Source organism: Aotus nancymaae, unplaced genomic scaffold (genome assembly GCF_030222135.1).
Source record: "Aotus nancymaae isolate 86718 unplaced genomic scaffold, 86718_ANA_hifiasm-v0.15.2.pri h1tg000155l, whole genome shotgun sequence".
Lineage (NCBI taxonomy): Eukaryota > Metazoa > Chordata > Mammalia > Primates > Aotidae > Aotus > Aotus nancymaae.
In genome coordinates, this window is record NW_026988570.1 from 2,024,795 (window position 1) to 2,042,235 (window position 17,441).

At 47.4% G+C, this 17,441-nt stretch overlaps 1 long non-coding RNA gene across 1 annotated transcript in view; it reads right to left on the bottom strand.

Moving 5' to 3' along the window:
* The window catches only part of LOC135272946 (uncharacterized), a 60,983-nt gene extending 44,292 nt beyond the window's left edge, over positions 1–16,691 (bottom strand). The window contains exon 1 of the long non-coding RNA XR_010340852.1: positions 16,614–16,691. This is a non-coding gene — a long non-coding RNA (uncharacterized LOC135272946). The remainder of the gene's footprint in view (positions 1–16,613) is intronic.
* Between the last annotated feature and the right edge of the window lie 750 nt (positions 16,692–17,441).

Here is a 17,441-nt window from a genome sequence, read left to right on the forward strand (position 1 = left end):
GTACCACTGCACTCCAGCCTGGGAGACAGAGCAAGACCCTGTCTCTAAAAAAAACAAAAACAAAAAAAGAACTTAAGCGGACTAGGATATAAAGTGTAGGAGTGTATTGTCTACAGGATAGGAAATCCTGGATCTTTTGTTTCACTTACACATACACCCACACCCGCCTGTAATGTACAAGGTTATGATGGAAATCTGTCTTTCTGTGGGTAAGCTTATGGAAGCCCTTGCTCCAGCACGCCTTCCTTCCGGCCCACCCCTGGACCACTCCTCTCCTTCACAGCACTGTACCATGGGTAGGCCACAGCCCAGCACAGGCCCCAGCCTGGTGGCTGCAGCAGGAACACCATCCCAAGGCTTAAGGGTCAATACAGGGGCCTGGATGGGAGAGGGAGCCACTGAGGAAGGTAAAGGGAAATGTGGTAAGATGACAGGCCCGTTGTCAGGGAGAGTGGGAGGAGCTCTGGAGTGTCCTACCTCTGTGTGACTGAAACTCCCTGTACCCCAGCTAGGGTCTTCCACACTTGTGCTGCTACCCCAAGTGCCACAGCTAGAGGCCAGGGACCCAGCAAGGCGGTGCTGGGTGTTCCTGGGCAGGGCTCACTTGGCTGCAAGTCTCCCTGTGGGTGGCTCAGAGACCCAGAGCCCACCTGGGTGCTGCTTTCAGCTGACTGCTCCCACCCCTGTGTCGCTGGCCCTGCAGCCTCAAGAAGCCTTCTGAGCAGCCATCCTTATCTCCTTTATGCTTTGAATACAGGAGGATACTGGCTCTAAAAGGCAGAGGGACATCCTCAGATACCCAGCAGGGGTATGGCAGGCCTGTTTCCAGCACCCCAAGAGGACCCCAAAAACAAGTAGCATTATATGGAAGTTCCACACTCCACAGTTCAACCTAGTGTACTTCCAAACCCCGAGTCACTGGGTCCTGACTCATGGAGGGAAAATTTCCTATTTCTGTGGCTTTAAGGCTAGCAGGAAATTGTCAGCCCAGGCCCCTTAGGCCTCCAGTGAGGCCCACTGGAGAACAGTGCTGGCGGGAAATCTGCAGGTGCTGCTGGCTGAATGAGTCAGATAAGGAGGTCCTTGGTACCCATAAGCACTCTTAGAATGGGACTGGCAGTGCGCCTGGCCTTCCTGAAGTGGGAGCACCAGAGTGGCAGGAAGCGCAGTCTGGGAGGAGCCCTGAGTCAGGGCCAGGCCTCCCATTCCTGCTTCCTCCTCCCCCAGGACCATGTCCGCCCATTCAGACCGACTGCCCTCACTTCTATTGACTAAACAGCACAGATTTACAATGTCACATAAAATGGACTAATTAGAACATTCTTTTTCATCCAAAGTCTAAAGGCCTTTTCCTTCTTGTCCCTTAAAAAAAAAAAGGAAGAGGACAAAATTAAACCAGCATTTGGGAAGGCATATTTTCCCTTTTATCTACCTGTGTACCTTACAAAGCCACAGAAAGTGTGTAAAGCAGCAAGGGGAAGGCGTCCTGCGCCCTCCGTGGCCCTGTGGCTGGGCTTCCCCACTCTCCTGCCTGCTTAACCCCACCCTGGCATCCTCTTTTTCACTCTCCCTGTTTGGCCCCTGTACATGGATTCACTTCACATCCCTATGTCCCCACAAGAAGTTGCCTGATGAGCCCTGGACTCGGGCTCAGGGTAAGCCCCCACTCCCTCCTTTCCCCTCAGGAGCCCACAGATGTTTTGTGACTAGTAACCACGTTCCTGCCCTTCATTAGGCACCAGGTCACTTAGTCCTGGTTGATTGATTGCCTGCTTGTATCTCCTCAGCTGATCCCCAGTCTATCCATGACCAGACCCTGAAAGGCAGGGACCAGACCATGTCACTTCCTCCAGGAAGCCACCCTTGACTACCATGCCTCCTGCCATACTTCCCTTAGGGTTATGCTCCACTTTCATTGTCTCTTTGTCTTTTTCCTGCCTCCTGCCAGGAGTCTGAGCTCCTGGAGGCAGGACTGTGCCCTGAGGTCTCTGTCCCTAGTGTAAAGCATAGAGCCTGGCATAAAGCAAGTGCTTAGTACATGTCACTGACTCACTTAAGAAAGGAGGAGGCAGCTGCTGGACACACCACTCGCTAGCTGCTCACAGCCTCAGCTTCCTTGGATAGATGCCCATGAAGGTGGCACCGCTTGCCACCTTCTGGGCCTTCCATTGTAGCCCAGCCGCAGACAGGCGTTCCTGCCAGAAGCCTGAACCAAATGGGGACAGATGCTTATTTGTTTTATCCTCACCCATTTCCTGCTCCATCACCTCCCAGGCCCCAGAAATTCTCCCAGTAGGGAGAAACCTTCCCTCAGGCTTCCCGGGGAGGCTTTTCCCACCACCTTGCCTCCTCCCTGACCCCACTGGCACCCCAAGTCATCCTGAGATGCTAACGGCCCCGGTACATAGGACAGACTATAAAAAAATGCTGTCAGAGAGGAAAGTGTTCAAATAAATACACATTCCCCTCTATGCTTCCCCAACATCACTAGGGCAGAGAGAGAATCCAGATGGGCAGTGTTGGAGGGAGGCTGGCGAGGGGAATCTGTGAATAGTGCTGAGGCAGAAAAGCAAAGCTCAAAAAAATCCAGCTTTCTTTGAAAGAGGTCGGAAATTCTGGAGTCCCAGACCCATGATATCCAGCCCCTCTGGATGGGGAGCCCACTGAGGCTGTGCTCCGGGGCCATGCTGGTACCTTCTAGGGACAGCTTGTGGCCAGGGGACAGGAAGTGATAACACAGGGAGCTAGTGCTGTGGAAAGTGGGTACAAGCTGGCCCTGTTCAATGGGGCAGGGCCTGTGTGGGGCCTGAGTAGCCATCCATTCTGGCAGAGATGGGGAAGGCCTGACCAGGTGGTAACTGAGGAACAAGCTGGTCTCTTCAGGAGGGAAAGGGGGCCTGAGGCTAGGGGTTGGCTGGCAGGGATGGAAGAGGCAGGGGAGAGGCTGGAAAGAGATGAGGGGCAAAGGCCAGAGTCCTTGAGCTCCTCCCCACTAGGGCCCTTTGCCCTGAGTGTTGCTAATCTGAACAACACTCTAGAAGCCTCTCCGGACTCTCACAGATCTGCCTTGCCCAGGGGAAAGTTCTCCACGGAAAAAGCTTCTGGGAATGGCACAAAGAAGCAGCACTTCTACTTGGCAAGGCTCCTTATCTGGGGCTCATCCTGGGTCCAGTGGGTCAGACTGCCTGGGGCCTCTCTGTTAGGCTCCACGCCAGCAGCTGGTGGCTCCTTCAGGGCAGCCATCAATTCTGTGAACCCCACCGGGTGGGCTGGCCTTCTGACAGTGTGCTTGGATGCCTGTCTTGGCTGAGCTGAGAGAGTCCACCGGTTCAGGGAAGGTTGCTTGTGGTCCCACTGGACATCCAGAGAAAGACCAGGGCTGGAAGTTCAGACAAGGGCTGGAGTGGGCAGGGATGTGGGACCAGGCCAGGTGGTTCCCAGTGATTCTCTGCTGTGTGATGCGGGATCCTTGCTAGGTTCTGGCAGAGGAGGACTTGGAGGGAGGCTGGGATATTAGGCAAGGAGTGGGGGCTTCCTGCTGCCTTTTCCAGGCCTTGCCATAGTCTCTGCAGAATCAGCAGCAGCAGCTGGAGATGAAGGTCCCTGTGCCCTTTCTTTGGGGTGGCCACTGTCTCCCAGCACCCCCACACAGGTCTGAGCACTGGCAAGGCAGGGACAGCTTCCTCTAGAGGTTTGAGCATCAGCCTTGCTGCCCTTCTGTCCCTGATTCTGGGGATGAGTGGCAGCCGCTGTGAGTGCTTATTATTCTCTGGATTGTTCAGTTCCCTTTCTGTTCATCCAGATTTCCAACGACTGTCAACAAGTCCCTGTATTGAATCCCCTCCTTGTGAAGCACCTATCATGGTTTCCGTTTCTTACTAGACCATGACAGGCACAGCGCCCTTTGCAGATATCCTTGGCTGTTCTCCATCTCCCTCATTACTCATCAGGCTCCATAGGCAGGGGCCATGTCTGACTTATTTTTGTATCGCCAGTGCTTGGCAGAGAGAGAGTAGGTGGTCAGCTGGAATTAATACTTGAGATTGAAGTGGGGGATTTAAGTCCTCCTTATACCCTGACTTTATATATTTATTAACTTCCTGGTCCTAAGCAGTCCTCATCTCAACAACCAAACGTGTCACCCATAAATCCAAGCCCTTCAAAAACGTCAAGCTCCTCCTTGAGTCAGCTTGTCCTGACACCACCTGGCTCCCAGTGCTCCTTGGCAGCTGTGGCTGCGCAGCCTCTGCAGCCTCTGCTTTTCACCTGTCTTGCTGTTTTCTGGGGTGCTTGTTGCATCTTCAGTGTGTTTGTTGCACCACTCCTTTAAGAGAGGCTCATGCCTTACCTTATCCTCTCAATGACCATTTTATTTTTGTACGCCCCTAAGAGCAGAGCATGGGGCTAGAGTGGCAGTGATGTTTCAATAAACACTTACTGACTTACAGTTGTTACTTGTCTTACAAGACACCTGTGCTTTCTAGTAAGCGGTCCGATGACCGCCAATGATAAAGTAGTATGGGCTGACTTTATGGAGCACTCACTCGCCATGTCCTGACACTTCCTGTGAAGTCCACATTCAGACCCCACAACTGCCTTATAGGATCCCTGTTCTCCTTTTGGTGAACTCTTTCCATTGTTGATGAAACTGCGGTTCAGCGTGATTAAGTAACCTGCCCAGGGTCTCACAGCAATGAAGAAGCAGAGCCAGACTTTAGACTGTGGTCTCCCAGAGTAGGGGCTGGGCCTGGCCAAGGGCCAGGAAGGCCAAGGTGGCCACAGGCAGTGTGGGGAGGCTCACATCCAGCTCCTGTCCCATGGCCCCTCTCATCTCTCCTGGGAGGCCCTGCTCTTCCCCAGTCCAAGGCCGTCCCTTTCCTCATGTTCTCCCTTCCTTGTCTTCCAGGGGACATTCTTGGGCATTATTCCAATGAGACTCTGTGGTCCTGTGGGCACAGAGGTCAGTGGCTCTTATGTCCTGCAGGAGAACAGAAGGGAAGGGCACTGGCCTGTGGGAGCCAGACCAAAGATGGGAAGAGGCCACATGGCGGTGAGGGAAGTGAAGGGAGGGACAGAGACAAGATGGCAGAAGCGTGAAAAGAAAATCCTAACAGAAACTGGAGTAAATTGAGTTAAACTTTGCTGCTCCTGGAAGTATGGAGAACTGATGGGAGCAGAGGAAAGGAAGGAAGATGATTTTTTGTTTTGGAAAACTCAACTTCTAAGGCAATGTTAGAAGGAAGAGGAAGACACCTGCCCTAAGGCCAGGCCTACGAGGAGCCCCAATTCCTTCTCCCAGCCCCACCCACTCACTTTCAGTCCACACAGAATTGGCCCTAGGGTCCTCCCGGGACGCCCCTGGCTTCAGTGAGTTTCAAATAGGCTCTTCCATATAAACAGAGTAGAAGCAGCAGCAGGTTGGAATCAAGGTGATACTGGCCATTTGGGTAAGACATATGATGAACTTGCCAAGCTCGAAGAACTTGGGATGAACTTTTAAGGGCTCAGAGGATTTCCCTCTGACTGATAGAATAGTGAGTTAAGCAGCTGAAGGGAAAACATCTAATATCAAACAAAGAGTTCGCATCTCCCCCTTTAACTTTCTGAGCCTCTAGAAATCTTAGCTGTTTTTTTTAAACTAGTCAAAAATCTCATAAGTCAACTAGTGACAAGGTTGGAAGTTAAAATAATTTATTGGAGTCATATTCACAAAGCATTTCCTTGTTCACAGTCACCTGGGTTAGCTTGCAGCTTCCACCCTTCAGCTTATAAAAAAGCTGATGAGTCACCTCACATCACACAGGTAATGGCATGGTCAGCCCCCAGCACCTGCAGACCGCTGGCCCCAGAGCTGGGGAGGGGTATGCGCGGCACCCGCCCCAGGCTCCCCCGAGGCACACACACTCAGTGCACGAAGGAGAGAGAAAATAAATGGATGTCTGTTCTCATCTTCAAATTATCCATTCAAACCTTTTTTGCACTTGGAGATTATGTTTGAAAATTAATATTGTCTTTATATAAGAAATCTAAATTCACCAGTAAACTGCATAAAATATGAACTTTAATGCTAAAGTCTCAAAAATCACTAGTGGGAATATAAAGCGCAAAAGTTATTCTCCAGCCACTCTGGAAAATAGTTTTTCAATTTCTTAATGAAGCATACACTTACTACACCACCCAGCAATCATATAGGGGCATTTTCCCGGAGAACTGAGCATTACCCCTACACAAAAACCTGCACACAAGTTTTCACAGCAGCTTTATTTGGAACAGCCAAGAACCGGAAACAAGCAAACTATTTCTTGATAGGCAGATGGTTAAACAACGGCAAAGCCATACCACCGAACGCTACTCAGCAGTAAGAAGGAAGGAGCTATTGACACGGGCCACAGCTTGGATGGGGCTCAAGAGCATTAGGCTGAGTGGAAGAAGCCAACCTTGAAGGCCCATATACTGTGTGATTCCATTTATTTATGTAACTTTCTGGAAATAACAGAATTACAGGGATGAAAGTAGTAGATTTCAGGGGTTTGTTCAGGAGCGGGTGAGGGAGGGCGGGGTGGGGGAGGCACACTCTGAAAGAGTAGCGTGAGAGAGCTCTTTGTGGTGAGTGGCAGCCCTGTGCAAGATGCAGTGATGATTCCCCAAATCTCCACGTGTGAGAAAAGTGGAGCCCTAAGGTACCAAGGGCGGCTTCTGGGCTCTGATACTATACTACCATTAGGAAAGATGAGGCCGGGGGGAAGCTGGGGACGGGGACAGGAGGCCTCTCTGAATTATCTTTGCAACTTCCTATGAATCTATAATTACTACAAAATAAAGAGTTTAAAAATGTGAATTTAACTGGCAAAGACTTGAAAATAAACCATTTTAGGCAATGATCCATGAGAGCAAACTGAGGGGAGCAAAAGTGGTAAAGAAACTGCAGACTCCCCAGGGCCTGGCCCATCCCAGTCTGTCATCACCAAGAAACACAGGGGAGCTGGCCTAGCCAGCTGGGTGGCTCCGGGCCTAGGGAAGCTGGAGGAGGAGCTCAGGCCTCACGGGAACCCGTCTGACTACGCCCTCCTGTCACATCTGGCCTCTTGTTCATATAGAAAGTCTGCAGCATGGACCTGCTCTCAAGTCCTTAGGGTGCCTCATCAGCAGCAGCTGGATGGAAGGGTCCTCCCTGGGCTGCCTCCACCATGGACAGCATTAGAATCCCATTACTGGATTTTGAGTTCTTTGTCTCTTTGCTGGCCTGATTTTACAACCCACTCTCTGTACTCACATACTTAGAAAAACAGGCCTATCCATGAGGTCTTAGGCCCTGAGACAGAATCTGCTGGGCCCCCAAGGCCTAGTGCTCTGGGTTCAGCCCCAGTGGGCAGCAGCGGTTGCACCCCCAAAAGACCAAGTCAGAGAAGGGGCTTGTGCTAGGCTGATTCTGTACTTGCCTCTCAGCCAGCACGTCTTCTGTTCAGCGGGATCAGAATCACTCACTCACCTTGGCATTCTCCCTCTCTCCCATTTACCTCCCCATTCCTCACCCTGGATATAAGGCGATTCTAGTTCTGTGCTAGGAATGCTCATTTGAGGGAAAAGCAGGTACAGAGCAGCAGGTACAGAATAACCCCATTAAATAGGTGTGTGCACATATATGATCATATTTATTTCTGAACTTTCTCAGTTTTCAATAATGAATAGGATTACTCCTGAATTAAAGATAAATGAATTTATAATGAGGAAACATCAGACAAAACCAAATTAAAAGATATTGTACAAAAATAACTAATCAGAAGGCAGAGGAGATCATGGTGTATGAGAGACAGGACTAGATTGAAGCTCCCAACATAGCAGCATGTGGAGGCTTACATTGCAAATTTTAGCTCCGGATCGACTGCAAGAACAAACCAGCAATCCTGAGAGGACCCACAGACCCTCTGAAAGAAGCAGACTGCTCCTGCAGGACCCAAGAGATACCCCAAATACTGTGAGTACCCCAAATGAGGAAGTGGAAAAGGGAGACCCTCCTGTCCCAAACACATACCCCCACTGGAGAAGCTGAAGGTTCATTTGTGGGAGAAGTTTCCAGCTTTACCTGGAGTTGAGTCAAGTTAGCGAGCCAAACAAAATACAGGGGTAGAGGAAGCAGCAGAAAGGCCATGGGAGCTCACCGGGTCCCCAGGCAGCCCATTCCTGCCTAGCACCACAGGGATCCATCGGGAGGGTGGCCAGAGGAGCAGAGGGTAAAACTCCACAGGGAGAAGGACTTCTGTAGCTGAACTCTAACAATTTGAATGGGGAGAGAAGCCTCCTGGCCAAAACTCAAGGGAGGGCATGCATCCAATGTACAGACATTACAGGTTGGGGAAGAACTAAAGCCCTTTTCTCTCACAGTGGGGAGGCACATAGCCTTGGGCAAGTTTTCAAATCCATCTTGCCCTCTGCCTGGAAACAGACTCAGGGCTGTTGGGGGCGACACAGTTGAAGTGAAACTGGCCCTTCAGTTTATGTGGGAGCTGGGTGAGGCTTGTGACTGCCGGCCTTCCCCCACTTCCCTGACAACCTTCATGACTTAGCAGAGGCAGCCATAATCTTCCTAGGCACACAACTCCAGTGACTTGGGAATCTCACCTCCATCCCCCCACAGCAGCCATAGCAAGACCCACCTAAGGAGAGTCTGAACTCAGACACACCTAGCCCCACCCCCACCTGATGGTCCTTCCCTATCCACCCTGGTGGAAGACAAAAGGCATATCATCTTGGGAGTTCTAGGGCCCCACCCACCACCAGTTCCTTTCCACACTACTATAGCTGTTGCTTTCTGGAAAGTGTCACCTCCCGGCAGTGGGCCAACCAGCACAAAAATACAGCATTAAACCACCAAAGCTAAGGACCCTCACAGACTCCATTGTACCCTCCACCACCTCCACCAGAACAGGCACTGTTATCCATGGCTGAGAGACCTACATCACAGGACTCTGTGCAGACAATCCCCAATACCAGCCTGGAGCTGGGTAGACTCACTGGGTGGCTAGATCCAGAAGAAAGACAACAATTACTGCAGTTTGGCTCACAGGAAGCCACATCCATAGGAAAAGGGGGACAGTACTATACAGAGAAAATGCCCTGTAGGACAAAAGAATCCAGGAAACTTTGGACACACTTTTAGAAATGTGAAATGCTCTGGAAAGTCTCAGCAATAGAGTTGAACAAGTAGAAGAAAGAAATTCAGAGCTTGAAGACAAGGTCTTTGAATTATTAACCCAATTCAACTAAGACAAAGAAAAAAGAATAAGAAAATATGAGCAAAGCCTCCAAGAAGTCTGGGATTATGTTAAATGACCAAACCTAAGAATAATTAGTGTACCTCAGGAAGAAGAGAATTCTAAAACCCTGGAAAATATATTTGGAGGAATAATCAAGGAAAACTTTCCCAGCCTTGTGAGAGATGTAGACAGCCAAATACAAGAAGCACAAAGATCACCTGGGAAATTCATTGCAAAAAGATCTTTCCCTAGGCACATTGTCATCAAGTTATCCAAAGTTAAGATGAAGAAAAGAATCTTAAGAGCTATGAAACAGAAGCACCAGGTAATCTATAAAAGAAAACCTATCAGATTAACAGCAGATTTATCATCAGAAATCCTACAAGCTAGAAGGGATTGGGGACCTATCTTCAGCCTCCTCAAACAAAACAATTATCAGCCAAGAATTTTGTATCCAGTAAAACTAAGCATCATATATGAAGGAAAGATAAAGTCATTTTCAGACAAAAAAATGCTGAAAGAATTCATCATTACCAAACCACCACTACAAGAACTGCTAAAAGGAGCTCTAAATCTTGAAACAAATCCTGGAAACACATCAAAACAGAACCACTTTAAAGCATAAATAACACAGGACCTATAAAACAAAAATACAAGTTAAAAAGCAAAAAACAAGGTACACAGGCAACAAAGAGCATGGTGAATGCAAAAGTACCTCACATTTCAATACTAACATTGAGTGTAAATGGCCTAAATGCTCCACTTAAAAGATACAGGACTGCAGAATGGATAAGAACTCACCAACCAACTATCTGCTACCTTCAGGAGACTCACCTAACACATAAGGACTCATATAAACTTAAAGTATAAGGGTGGAAAAAGTCATTTCATGCAAATGGACACCAAAAGTGAGCAGGGGTAGCTATTCTTATATCAGACAAAACAAACTTTAACGCAACATCAGTTAAGAGTCAAAGATGGACAGAATGTAATGGTAAAATGGTAAAATTTTCCTTGTCCAACAGGAAAATATCACAATCCTAAATATATGAGCACCTAACACTGGAGCTCCCAAATTTATAAAACAATTACCAATAGACCTAAGAAAAGAGATAGACAGCAACACAATAAGAGTGGGGGACTTCAATACTCCACCGCCAGCACTATACAGGTCATCGAGACAGAAAGTCAAGGAAGAAACAGTGGATTTAAACTATACCTTGGAACAAATGGACTTAAAAGATATTTTAGGCACATACACATATACAGAACATTTCATTCAACAACTGTGAAATATACATTCTATTCAACAGCATGTGGAACTTTCTCCAAGATAGATCATATGATAGGCCATAAATTGAGAGTCAATAAATTTAAGAAAACTGAAATTATATCAAGCACTATCTCAGATCACAGTGGTATAAAACTGGAAATCAACTTCAAAAGGAACCTTCGAAACCATGCAAATACATGGAAATTAAATAACCTGTTCCTGAATGAGCATTGGGTAAAAAACAAAATCAAGATGAAAATTAAAAAATCTCCAAACTGAATGACAATAATGATGCAACTTATTAAAACCTCTGGGATAGAGCAAATGGGATGTTAAAAGGAAAGTTCATAGCCCTAAACACGTACATCAAAAAGTCTGAAAGAGCATGAATAGACAATCTAAAGTTGCACCTCAAGGAACTAGAGAAACAAGAACAAACCAAACCCAAACCCAAACCCAGCAGAAGAAAGGAAATAACCAAGATCAGAGCAGAACCAAATGAAATTGAAACAAACAAACAAAAAACATAAAAGATAAATGAAACAGGCCAGGAGCAGTGGCTCATGCCTGTAGTCCCAGCACTTTGGGAGTCCGAGGCGGGCGGATCACCTTAGGTCGAGAGTTCAGGACCAACTAAAATGGAGAAACCCCATCTCTACTAAAAATACAAAACTTGGCCGGGCACGGTGGCGCATCCCTATAATCCCAGCTACTTGGGAGGCTGAAGCAGGAGAATCGCTTGAATTCAGGAGGCAGAGGTTGCAGTGAGCAGAGATCACACCATTGCACTCCAGCCTGGGCAACAAGAGCGAGACTGTCTCAAAAAAAAAAAAAAAAAAGATAAATGAAACAAAAAGTTGATTCTTTGAAAAGATAAATAAAATCAATAGACCATTAGCAAGATTAACCAAAGAAAGAAGAGAGAAAATCCAAATAACCTAAGAAACGAAGCAGGACACTTTACAACTGACACCACCAAAATACAAAAGATCATTCAAGGCTACTATGTACACCTTTACACACATAAACTAGAAAACCTAGAAGAGATGGATGAAATCCTGGAAAAATACAACCCTCCTAGCTTAAATCAGGAAGAATTAGATACCCTGAACAGACCAATAGCAAGCTGCAAGATTGAAATGGTGATTTAAAAATTACCAACAAAAAAAATCCAGGACCAGATGGATTCACAGCAGAATTTTACCAGACATTCAAAGAAGAATTGGTACCAATCCTTTTGACACCATTCCACAAGATAGAGAAAGAAGGAACCCCCCATAATTCATTCTGTGAAGCCAGCATCACCCTAATACCAAAATCAGGAAAGGACATAACCAAAAAAGTACAGACTGATATAGTTGATGAATATAGATGCTAAAATCCATAACAAAATACTAGCTAACCAAATCCAACAACATATCAAAAAGATAATCCACCATGATCAAGTGGGTTTCACACCAGGGATGCAGAGATGGTTTAACATACACAAGTCAATAAATGTGATACACCACATAAACAGAATTAAAAACAAAAATCACATGATCATTTCAACAGATGCAGAAAAAGCATATGACAAAATCCAGCATCCCTTTATGGTCAAAACTCTCAGCAAAATTGGCATACAAGGGACATACCTTAATGTAATAAAAGCCACCTATGATAAACCCACAGCCAACAAAACACTGAATAGGGAAAAGCTGAAAACATCCCTTCTGAGAACTGGAACAAGACAAGGATGCCCACTCTCACCACTCCTTTTCAACCTGGAAGTCCCAGCCAGAGCAATCAGAAAAGAGAAAGAATTAAGGGCATCCAAATTGGTAAAGAGGAAGTCAAACTGTCACTGTTTGCTGATGATATGATTGTTTACCTTGAAAATTCTAAGGACTCTTCCAGAAATCTCCTAGAACTGATACAAGAATTCAGCAAAGTTTCCAGATACAAGATTAATATACACAAATCAGTAGCTTTTCTATACACCAACAACGACCAAGCAGAGAATCAAATCAAGAACTCAACCCCTTTCACGATAGCTGCAAAAGAAATAATAAAATACTGAGGAATATACCTAACTAAGAAGTCGAAAGGCCTCTACAAGGAAAATTACAAAACACTGCTGAAATAAATCGCAGATGACACAAACAAATGGAAACACATCCCATGCTCGTGGATGGGTAAAATCAATATTGTGAAAATAACCATACTGCCAAAAGCAATCTACAAATTCAACACAATCCCCATCAGAATACCACCATCATTCTTCACAGAATTAGAAAAAAAAATTCTAAAATTAATATGGAACCAAAAAACAGCCCACATAGCCAAAGCAAGACTAAGCAAAAAGAACAAATCTGGAGGCATCACACTACCTGATTTCAAGCTATACTATAAGGCCATAGTCACCAACACAGTGTGATACTGGTATAAAATAAGGCACATAGACCAATGGAACAGTAGAGAACCCAGAAATAAACCTAAATACTTATAGTCAACTGATCTTTGACAAAGCAAACAAAAACATAAAGTGGGGAAAGGACACCCTTTTCAACAAATGGTGCTGGGATAATTGGCTAGCCACATGCAGGAGAATGAAAGTGGATCTTCATCTCTCACCTTATACAAAAATCCACTCAAGATGGATTAAGGACTTAACCTAAGGCCTGAAACTATAAAAATTCTAGAAGATAACATTGAAAAAACCTTTCTAGACATTGGCTTAGGCAAGGATTTCATGATCAAAAACCCAAGAGCAAATGCAATAAAAACAAAGATAAATAGCTGGGACCTAATTAAACTAAAGAGCTTTTGCACAGAAAAAGGAACAGACAGCAGAGTAAACAGACAACCCACAGAGTGGGAGAAAATATTCTCAAACTATGCATCTGACAAAGGATTAATATCCAGAATCTACAAGGAAGTCAAACAAATCAGTAAGAAAAAAACAAACAGGCCGGGCGCGATGGCTCACGCCTGTAATCCCAGCACTTTGGGAGGCCAAGGCGGGCAGATCACAAGGTCAGGAGATCAAGGCCATCCTGGCTAACATGGTGAAACCCCGTCTCTACTAAAAATACAAAAAATTAGCCGGGCATGGTAGCATGCCCCTATAGTCCCAGCTACTTGGGAGGCTGAAACAGGAGAATTGCTTGAACCTGGGAAGAGGAGGTTGCAGTGAGCCGAGATCGTGCCACTGCACTCCAGCCTGGGTGAAAGAGCGAGACTCCGTCTCAAAAGCAAAACAAAACAAAACATAACAAACAAACAAACAAAAAATCCCATCAAAAAGTGGGCTAAGGACATGAATAGACAATTCTCAAAAGAAGATATACAAATGGCCAACAAACATATGAAAAAATGCTCAACATCACTAATGATCAGGGAAATGCAATTCAAAACCACAATGTGATATTACCTTACTCCTGCAAGAATGGCCATAATCAAAAAATCAAAAAAACAACAGATGTTGGTGTGGATGTGGTGAACGGGGAACATTTCTGCCCTTCTGGCGGGAATGTAAACTAGTATATCCACTATGGAAAACAGTATGGAGTTTCCTTAAAGAACTAAAAGAACTACCATTCAATCCAGCAATCCCACCACTGGGTATCTATCCAGAGGAAAAGAAGTTGTTATTCAAAAAAGATACTTGCACATGCATGTTTATAGCAGCACAATTCACAATTACAAAATCATGGAACCAAACCAAATGCCCATCAATCAATGGGTGGATAAAGAAACTGTGGCATATATATATATATATATGGAATACTATGCAGTCATAAAAAGGAATGAATTAACAGCATTTGCAGTGACCTGGATAAGATTGGCGACTCTTATTCTAAGTGATGTAACTCAGGAATAGAAAACCAAACAGCATATGTTCTCACTGATACGTGGGAGCTAAGCTATAAGGACACAAAAGCTCAAGAATGATACAATGGACTTTGGGGACTTGGGGGGAAGAGTGGGAGGGAGATGAGGGATAAAAAACTACAAATACGGTGCAGTGTATACACGGGTGGTGAGTGCACCAAAATCTTACAAATCACCACTGAAGAACTTACTCATGTAACCAAATACTACCTATACCCCAATAACTTATGGAAAAATACATTTTTAAAAAGCAAAACAACAAAAAAACTGATCAGTACTCTTCAGAAGTGTCAAGATAAAGACCCAGATTGTCCCAGATGAAAGGAGATGAAAGAGATACGACACCTAAGTACAATGTGGGATCTGGGCCAGGATCCTGAACCAGTAAAAGGACATTAGCGGGGAAATTAGCAAAAATTGAGTAAGGTTTATGGAGTACTTGATAGCACAGTATCAGCATTAGTTTCCTGATTTCAATAGCTGTATCGTGGAAGATGTGGGCATTAGGGGCAGCTGAGGGAAGAGTACACAGAACTTTCTGTACTATTATTGCAGCCTGACTGTAAATCTAACGTTACTTAACAGTACAAATAAATGAAGAAAATTGGGCCAATGTCAATTTTGATTGTCACTGAGCCCTTCACCTCCCACAGCATGTAAGTCCCTAGAGCCCAACAAGAGTGTGCGCTTTGCTCTTCCAGGAGTTCCACTGGCAGGAGCAGGGCAGATGAGGCCACCATGACCTCTCACAATTCTCACCCTGGGCGTTTTCCTGATTCCAGACACTCCATGCCTCTAGCCTCCTGCCAGGACTTCTCCCCTGGCCTCTAGACCTTTCCCTCTTTTTCCCCCAGCCTAGAAATGCCTGTTCTTTGAGGTCCAACTCTTGGTGGCAGGCCTGGACCCCTTCCTGGCTTGGAGAGTTCAGATCCCTCCTTGCTGGGGCCACTGTTCAACTGTGGGGAGGAAATGCTCACGACTCCCTGGCAGACAGGGAACCACCAGGAGGCAGTGCCCTGTCACCAGGGGCCTGCAGGATTGACATAAACCACAGGCTCAATAAAAAGAGGTGGAGTCAACCAGTATCCCAGTTGCCCTTGCCGCTGCTCCAACGTGAGGCGCACACCCAGGGCCTGGCACATAGGACTCATCAGAGTACGGTAATGTCATCAGTCTGGCAGGATGCCCACTGTCTTGCTGTGCCAGGGGTGGCAGCCCTGGCAGAAACCTGCCTCTTAGGTGGGCTTTCAGCCAGAGCCACCCAGATGCTAGGCCCACCCTGCCTGGTTCTCTCTCTGGTTGCCATCAATGGCCACCCTTTAGCCAGTTTGCCTAAAAGTGGCTCCATCAGGCCCAACTTTCCAGGCGGATGACAAGAGTGAGACAGGCTAGTCACATCCAGTCCAATTTAAAAGTAGATCCACTTTCTATCTTTTCCTCCCTGCTCAGGGCAGGTAAGAAAATATCACCCACAAGCTAGATATTTCAGAAGGTGCTGGAAAAACAAAACACACTCCTTTGCCCTGATTGGACCCCAGACTTGAGTGTGCTCCTCCATGAAGAGGGTGTGGTACCAACCGGTTCAGAAGGGACTTGGGCGGTGCAGAACACTGCATCCGCACAGCTCTGCAGATAGGAGCAGCCAGGCTCCCCAGGGACACAACTCAGCAGTGGGGCACCCCAGGGAGTAACACAGCGACAGGTTCTCATTTGCAACCAGGGTGCCTCACACGACTGTTTCATGTCAGATGTTGCCATAGCTACCCTGTGTCGGAACCCACAAAAGTCAAAGTTCAAAGTCAGCGGACATGACAAGAAAACACTGGAAGCCCTGCTCTTAGAGGGAAACAGTCTCCCCACTTCAAACCAAAAAGGCACACATAGTTGGAGAAAGGACTCCACGTTATTAAAATTCATTTCCAACATCTTCCTGGGAATCCTGGATGTTTTAGCAACGTCCCCCCAGGCCTCCACACCCAGGTGGGTTTTGTTTTGGAGGAAGGAACCCCCCGGCGGCATAAGAGGGAGCACAGAGTGGGATCTGCTGCTTGAGTACAGCTGCACCCCGCTGTGCGCCCATGGGAGACCCTCAGCCACCGCAGCCTATGCCCTGGGTCCCCCTTCTCCAGGGAGGGGACCGCGGTCCGGTCTGGGGCCCAGGCGGGTTTCCCAGCCCCTCCCTCTCTGCAGGTGACCGAGGGGGCCGCACTCACCAGCTCGGGCAGGAAGAAGGCGAAGGGGATGGTGAGGAGCAGCGCGACCCCCGAGGGCACGTCGGGCGGGGCGTAGCTGGTGACGGGCGGGTCGCGCGAGGCCATGCTGTCAGCCCCTGCTGGGCGCTCCGCGGCAACTCGCCCGCGCGGAACCCGTCAAATATTACCTCCTGCCGGACACACCCATCGGACGTCGCCTGAGAGGGAAAAAAAAAGTTCCAGTCGAGCAGGTCCTTCCACTCGCTGCAGCCAACAGATCCTCAGTGAGCCGCGCGCTGCGACATCAGAGGGCTCTGCCTGGCAGGCTGGGGCACAGCGCTGGTGCAGAAGGCGAGGAGAGTGGGAGTCTCTTTCTTGACCTTTCCAACTAAGGAATCTTTGACTCCTGGAGCATGTTATTCCAGGGGATGCCAGCGACAACCACTCCCCTGGGCCCAGAGTGCAGGCTCAGGCTGCTTGGAGATGAGGGCTGTGTACTAAGGGCCAACTTTGAGCCAAGCTGTCTTCAGACAGCCCGGGTGCCCACCACAGCCTGCGCGTGGCTGTTTTGCCCTTTTACAAGTGAGGAGACTGAGAATCAGTGAGGTCAGGTCAAGGCCACAGAGCTGGTCACTAACAATGCTGGGTTTTGCCCAGCTCCCTCCTTTTCCACTTTTGGGGGCAGCTCTCAGTCCTTAACCTCCCCTGGGAGGAGCAGCCCTCCCTTCCAGCTCATGCCCCCGGGACTTGGTGTTTCCTTTCTCTGGATCCCTGTTCATGGCCCTCCACTCCTCTTTTCCTCATGGGGCAGATGGAGGAAGGCCCCCCTCTCTGGGAGAGGACCACACC